This window comes from Erythrolamprus reginae, chromosome 5 (assembly GCF_031021105.1).
Source record: "Erythrolamprus reginae isolate rEryReg1 chromosome 5, rEryReg1.hap1, whole genome shotgun sequence".
In the NCBI taxonomy this organism is placed as follows: domain Eukaryota; kingdom Metazoa; phylum Chordata; class Lepidosauria; order Squamata; family Dipsadidae; genus Erythrolamprus; species Erythrolamprus reginae.
Window position 1 is genome coordinate 24,886,181 of NC_091954.1, and position 7,295 is coordinate 24,893,475.

A 7,295-nucleotide genomic window follows, 5' to 3' on the forward strand; every position below is an offset into this window, starting at 1 on the left:
ATCCCTTTTATTTAAACAAAAGGATCTCTTTTCAATTTCGATAGCTTCTAGAGAGATTCTTTTATATAAATTCTCTGTTTTGTGGAGTAATTTAGTTTTTTCAAAGTCAATTTCGTGCCCTGTTCTTTTAATGTGCTGGACAAGGGAGGAGGTCTTCTCCTGTTTCTTGACTGCATTCATATGTTCTGCCATGCGCTGGCTCACTCTTCGGTTAGTTTGTCCAATGTATGTGGCTGCACATGTTTTGCAAGGGATTTCATAGATTCCTTGGTATTCTAATTGGATTTTATCTTTGGGGCTCCTTAGGATATTAGATATTTTTTGGTTAGTGCAAAATGAGGTTTTGATGTTATGTTTTTGTAGAATTTTACTAATTTTATCCGTGGTGCCTTTGATGTAAGGAAGGATGGTGGTGCCATTGTCCTGTTCTTGATCTTGTTTTTTGGGGGGTGTCTCTTTATTGATTAGGTTTGTTATTGTTTTCTCTTTGAATCCATTAGAAATTAGTACATCTTTGAGTTTGTTCAATTCAGTTTTTAAGTGCTCATGGTCAGCTAAGCGTTTGGTTCTGGTGATGAGAGTTTTGGCCACTGAGGTGATTTGTGCGGGGTGGTGGTGTGAGTGTGCATTTAGATAACGGTTGGTATGGGTTTTCTTTTGGTAGATAGTATGTCCTAGGCTGCCATTGGGTTTTTTATAGACCAGTACATCTAGAAAGGGAAGTTGATCATTGATTTCTGTTTCCATAGTAAACTGTATTTTGGGGTGTAGGCTGTTGAGATGAGTGAGGAAAGTGTCTAGTTTTTCTTTACCATGTGGCCAAATTACAAAGGTATCATCAACATATCTCAGCCAAAGTTTGGGTTTGTATTTGGCTTGCTCTAAAGCATTATTTTCGAAATATTCCATATAGAGGTTGGCTATGACAGGTGATAGAGGTGATCCCATGGGGGCTCCCTCTATTTGTTTATATCTTTGTTCATTATAGATGAAGTATGTATTGGTCAGGCAGTGGTTGGTAAGGTCTAGGATATATTTGGGGGGTTTGTGTTTGTCTTGGATAGCTGTCAAGGCTTCTGTAATAGGTATTTGTGTGAACAGGGACACGACATCGAAACTTACAAGTAGGTCATCGGGTTGTAGGTTTTGTTTTTTAATTATTTGTATAAAGTGGGATGAATTTTGAACATATGAGGTAATAGTTTCTGTATATGGTTGAAGGTATTTGGCTAAAAATTTGGCAAGGTTTTGTAGAGGGGAGCCTATAGAACTGACTATTGGCCTGAGAGGTATTCCTTCTTTGTGTATTTTTGGAAGGCCATAGAGTTTTGGACATATGGAAGATTTTTCTCTGGGGATGATTTTTTGCTGGATTTCTTCGCTGATGGGAGAGGCCTTGATTTTAGATTTGGTGGTTTTTTCTAGGTAGGTGGTAGGATCTGTGCTTAGGAGTTTGTAGGCCGGGTTTTTTAGTAGATTTTTCATTTTTTTCTTTGTATTCTGCTGTGTTCATTACTATAGTGGAGTTTCCTTTATCAGCTGGGAGGATTATTATATCCTGGTTTTTCTTTAGATTGATAAGTGCCTCTCTTTCTTCTTGCTGTATGTTGCTTTTTGGAGGTTTACTAGAGCACAGAATATTAGTGACTTGGAGTCTGATTTTGTTAGCAGTATCTGGGTTGATTTTATGTAAAGTTGTTTCAATTCCACATATGATATTTTCAGTTGGTATTCGTCTTGGAGTTATTGCAAAATTAAATCCTTTTGAAAGAATATTGGTTTCTGTAGTGGTGAGTATCTTGTCTGATATGTTATGTACTGTTTTGGTCATAAGTTGTTGTGGAGGGCTGGGTTTTTGCTGTACCTCTAGTATTTGGAGTTTCTTATTATGTGTGTCTGTTTTGTATTGGGAGGATATAATAATCCTCCCAGCTGATAAAGGAAACTCCACTATAGTAATGAACACAGCAGAATACAAAGAAAAAATGAAAAATCTACTAAAAAACCCGGCCTACAAACTCCTAAGCACAGATCCTACCACCTACCTAGAAAAAACCACCAAATCTAAAATCAAGGCCTCTCCCATCAGCGAAGAAATCCAGCAAAAAATCATCCCCAGAGAAAAATCTTCCATATGTCCAAAACTCTATGGCCTTCCAAAAATACACAAAGAAGGAATACCTCTCAGGCCAATAGTCAGTTCTATAGGCTCCCCTCTACAAAACCTTGCCAAATTTTTAGCCAAATACCTTCAACCATATACAGAAACTATTACCTCATATGTTCAAAATTCATCCCACTTTATACAAATAATTAAAAAACAAAACCTACAACCCGATGACCTACTTGTAAGTTTCGATGTCGTGTCCCTGTTCACACAAATACCTATTACAGAAGCCTTGACAGCTATCCAAGACAAACACAAACCCCCCAAATATATCCTAGACCTTACCAACCACTGCCTGACCAATACATACTTCATCTATAATGAACAAAGATATAAACAAATAGAGGGAGCCCCCATGGGATCACCTCTATCACCTGTCATAGCCAACCTCTATATGGAATATTTCGAAAATAATGCTTTAGAGCAAGCCAAATACAAACCCAAACTTTGGCTGAGATATGTTGATGATACCTTTGTAATTTGGCCACATGGTAAAGAAAAACTAGACACTTTCCTCACTCATCTCAACAGCCTACACCCCAAAATACAGTTTACTATGGAAACAGAAATCAATGATCAACTTCCCTTTCTAGATGTACTGGTCTATAAAAAACCCAATGGCAGCCTAGGACATACTATCTACCAAAAGAAAACCCATACCAACCGTTATCTAAATGCACACTCACACCACCACCCCGCACAAATCACCTCAGTGGCCAAAACTCTCATCACCAGAACCAAACGCTTAGCTGACCATGAGCACTTAAAAACTGAATTGAACAAACTCAAAGATGTACTAATTTCTAATGGATTCAAAGAGAAAACAATAACAAACCTAATCAATAAAGAGACACCCCCCAAAAAACAAGATCAAGAACAGGACAATGGCACCACCATCCTTCCTTACATCAAAGGCACCACGGATAAAATTAGTAAAATTCTACAAAAACATAACATCAAAACCTCATTTTGCACTAACCAAAAAATATCTAATATCCTAAGGAGCCCCAAAGATAAAATCCAATTAGAATACCAAGGAATCTATGAAATCCCTTGCAAAACATGTGCAGCCACATACATTGGACAAACTAACCGAAGAGTGAGCCAGCGCATGGCAGAACATATGAATGCAGTCAAGAAACAGGAGAAGACCTCCTCCCTTGTCCAGCACATTAAAAGAACAGGGCACGAAATTGACTTTGAAAAAACTAAATTACTCCACAAAACAGAGAATTTATATAAAAGAATCTCTCTAGAAGCTATCGAAATTGAAAAGAGATCCTTTTGTTTAAATAAAAGGGATGATACCTCGCGCCTGCCAGAGATTTGGAAACCAGCCTTAAACAAAATAAACACTTCATTATAATCAATATGTCAATCCTTTAATTATTATGATTTTAGAATTTTATATTTGGAAATCAGACTTAAACAAAACACTTCATAATCTTCATGCCATTCCTTCTATAACCATGATTACACCAACCAATCAGATCACGGAAGCATAGTCACCCAATCTATTTGCTACATTCAAAGCAAATCTCCACCCCCACACTACATGCTAAGAAGAAATGTCAGTTGCTAATATTCATTTGCAAAAACACAAAGATTGGAACTCCAGCCTGATGATGGTGAATGTGATTTCGCCGAAACGTCGCATAGACATGCAAAACATTACACAGGGCAAAACCCGAACTCAGAACAATCTACATACATATACCCGTGAAAATTTACGAAAACAAATATCTTGCCTCTACGGGGAGGACACTTTCCTACTGACTAGGACCTATGAAAAACTTGAAGTCAGAAAAGCCTCCATCTTATGTGATCTCACATTCCTACGCAACTGCAGGGACAAAAAAATAATTCCCAAATACTTCCAACTAAAATTCCACCCAAAAACCCCAACCATAGAGAGGATCCTAAAAAGAACTGAATTAGCCCTAATCAGAAATGAAGTCAACAAAAAAAGATTCATACTTGATGAAATCAACAAAAGCCTACTCTCTCTTCACCTTAAAATCAGTAACCAAATACACCCTTTACTCTGGGATAAATTCAAACAAATATCAATCTGGAGGGCAGAAACAGAAACCCAATACAAAACAGACACACATAATAAGAAACTCCAAATACTAGAGGTACAGCAAAAACCCAGCCCTCCACAACAACTTATGACCAAAACAGTACATAACATATCAGACAAGATACTCACCACTACAGAAACCAATATTCTTTCAAAAGGATTTAATTTTGCAATAACTCCAAGACGAATACCAACTGAAAATATCATATGTGGAATTGAAACAACTTTACATAAAATCAACCCAGATACTGCTAACAAAATCAGACTCCAAGTCACTAATATTCTGTGCTCTAGTAAACCTCCAAAAAGCAACATACAGCAAGAAGAAAGAGAGGCACTTATCAATCTAAAGAAAAACCAGGATATAATAATCCTCCCAGCTGATAAAGGAAACTCCACTATAGTAATGAACACAGCAGAATACAAAGAAAAAAATGAAAAATCTACTAAAAAACCCGGCCTACAAACTCCTAAGCACAGATCCTACCACCTACCTAGAAAAAACCACCAAATCTAAAATCAAGGCCTCTCCCATCAGCGAAGAAATCCAGCAAAAAATCATCCCCAGAGAAAAATCTTCCATATGTCCAAAACTCTATGGCCTTCCAAAAATACACAAAGAAGGAATACCTCTCAGGCCAATAGTCAGTTCTATAGGCTCCCCTCTACAAAACCTTGCCAAATTTTTAGCCAAATACCTTCAACCATATACAGAAACTATTACCTCATATGTTCAAAATTCATCCCACTTTATACAAATAATTAAAAAACAAAACCTACAACCCGATGACCTACTTGTAAGTTTCGATGTCGTGTCCCTGTTCACACAAATACCTATTACAGAAGCCTTGACAGCTATCCAAGACAAACACAAACCCCCCAAATATATCCTAGACCTTACCAACCACTGCCTGACCAATACATACTTCATCTATAATGAACAAAGATATAAACAAATAGAGGGAGCCCCCATGGGATCACCTCTATCACCTGTCATAGCCAACCTCTATATGGAATATTTCGAAAATAATGCTTTAGAGCAAGCCAAATACAAACCCAAACTTTGGCTGAGATATGTTGATGATACCTTTGTAATTTGGCCACATGGTAAAGAAAAACTAGACACTTTCCTCACTCATCTCAACAGCCTACACCCCAAAATACAGTTTACTATGGAAACAGAAATCAATGATCAACTTCCCTTTCTAGATGTACTGGTCTATAAAAAACCCAATGGCAGCCTAGGACATACTATCTACCAAAAGAAAACCCATACCAACCGTTATCTAAATGCACACTCACACCACCACCCCGCACAAATCACCTCAGTGGCCAAAACTCTCATCACCAGAACCAAACGCTTAGCTGACCATGAGCACTTAAAAACTGAATTGAACAAACTCAAAGATGTACTAATTTCTAATGGATTCAAAGAGAAAACAATAACAAACCTAATCAATAAAGAGACACCCCCCAAAAAACAAGATCAAGAACAGGACAATGGCACCACCATCCTTCCTTACATCAAAGGCACCACGGATAAAATTAGTAAAATTCTACAAAAACATAACATCAAAACCTCATTTTGCACTAACCAAAAAATATCTAATATCCTAAGGAGCCCCAAAGATAAAATCCAATTAGAATACCAAGGAATCTATGAAATCCCTTGCAAAACATGTGCAGCCACATACATTGGACAAACTAACCGAAGAGTGAGCCAGCGCATGGCAGAACATATGAATGCAGTCAAGAAACAGGAGAAGACCTCCTCCCTTGTCCAGCACATTAAAAGAACAGGGCACGAAATTGACTTTGAAAAAACTAAATTACTCCACAAAACAGAGAATTTATATAAAAGAATCTCTCTAGAAGCTATCGAAATTGAAAAGAGATCCTTTTGTTTAAATAAAAGGGATGATACCTCGCACCTGCCAGAGATTTGGAAACCAGCCTTAAACAAAATAAACACTTCATTATAATCAATATGTCAATCCTTTAATTATTATGATTTTAGAATTTTATATTTGGAAATCAGACTTAAACAAAACACTTCATAATCTTCATGCCATTCCTTCTATAACCATGATTACACCAACCAATCAGATCACGGAAGCATAGTCACCCAATCTATTTGCTACATTCAAAGCAAATCTCCACCCCCACACTACATGCTAAGAAGAAATGTCAGTTGCTAATATTCATTTGCAAAAACACAAAGATTGGAACTCCAGCCTGATGATGGTGAATGTGATTTCGCCGAAACGTCGCATAGACATGCAAAACATTACACAGGGCAAAACCCGAACTCAGAACAATCTACATACATATACCCGTGAAAATTTACGAAAATATATATATATATATACATATACATATATATATACATACATACATACATACAGACAGACAGACAGAAGACAGACAGACAGACAGACAGACAGACAGACAGACAGACAGACAGATAGATTAACCGATCCAAACTTGACTGTAAAAATATGACTTTAACAATCGAGTTGTCGAAGCGTGGAACTCATTACCGGACTCGATAGTGTCAACTCCCAACCCCCAACACTTCTCCCTTAGACTCTCCACGATTGACCTCTCCAGGTTCCTAAGAGGCCAGTAAGGGGCGTATATAAGTGCACTGATGTGCCTATCGTACCCTGTCCAATTGTCTTTCCTTATCTCATATGTCATATATATGATCCTGATTAATCCAACTAAGAAACAATCAAATAAGTGAAATAGAATGCAAAGTTTAAAAGATTAACAATTGATATGTTTATCTCTTTCTCAAAATTGGAAACTAGATTTTCTCATTTTTTTGAAATATTTACTGTTGTTGTTGTTCTCTTTCAAGTTCTCATTCTCTAAATTTATTTTTTCTTTCATAAAATGTACAGTATTTACAGTGAACATAGACAAAAATGTTTCCATTCGATGTAACACCATATACAACTGCGTATGTGCTTCTGACGAAAATCAGGATGTAAATCATCCCGGAGATGTGAATTTTTCTTTTATGTTTGTTTGTTTTTATAC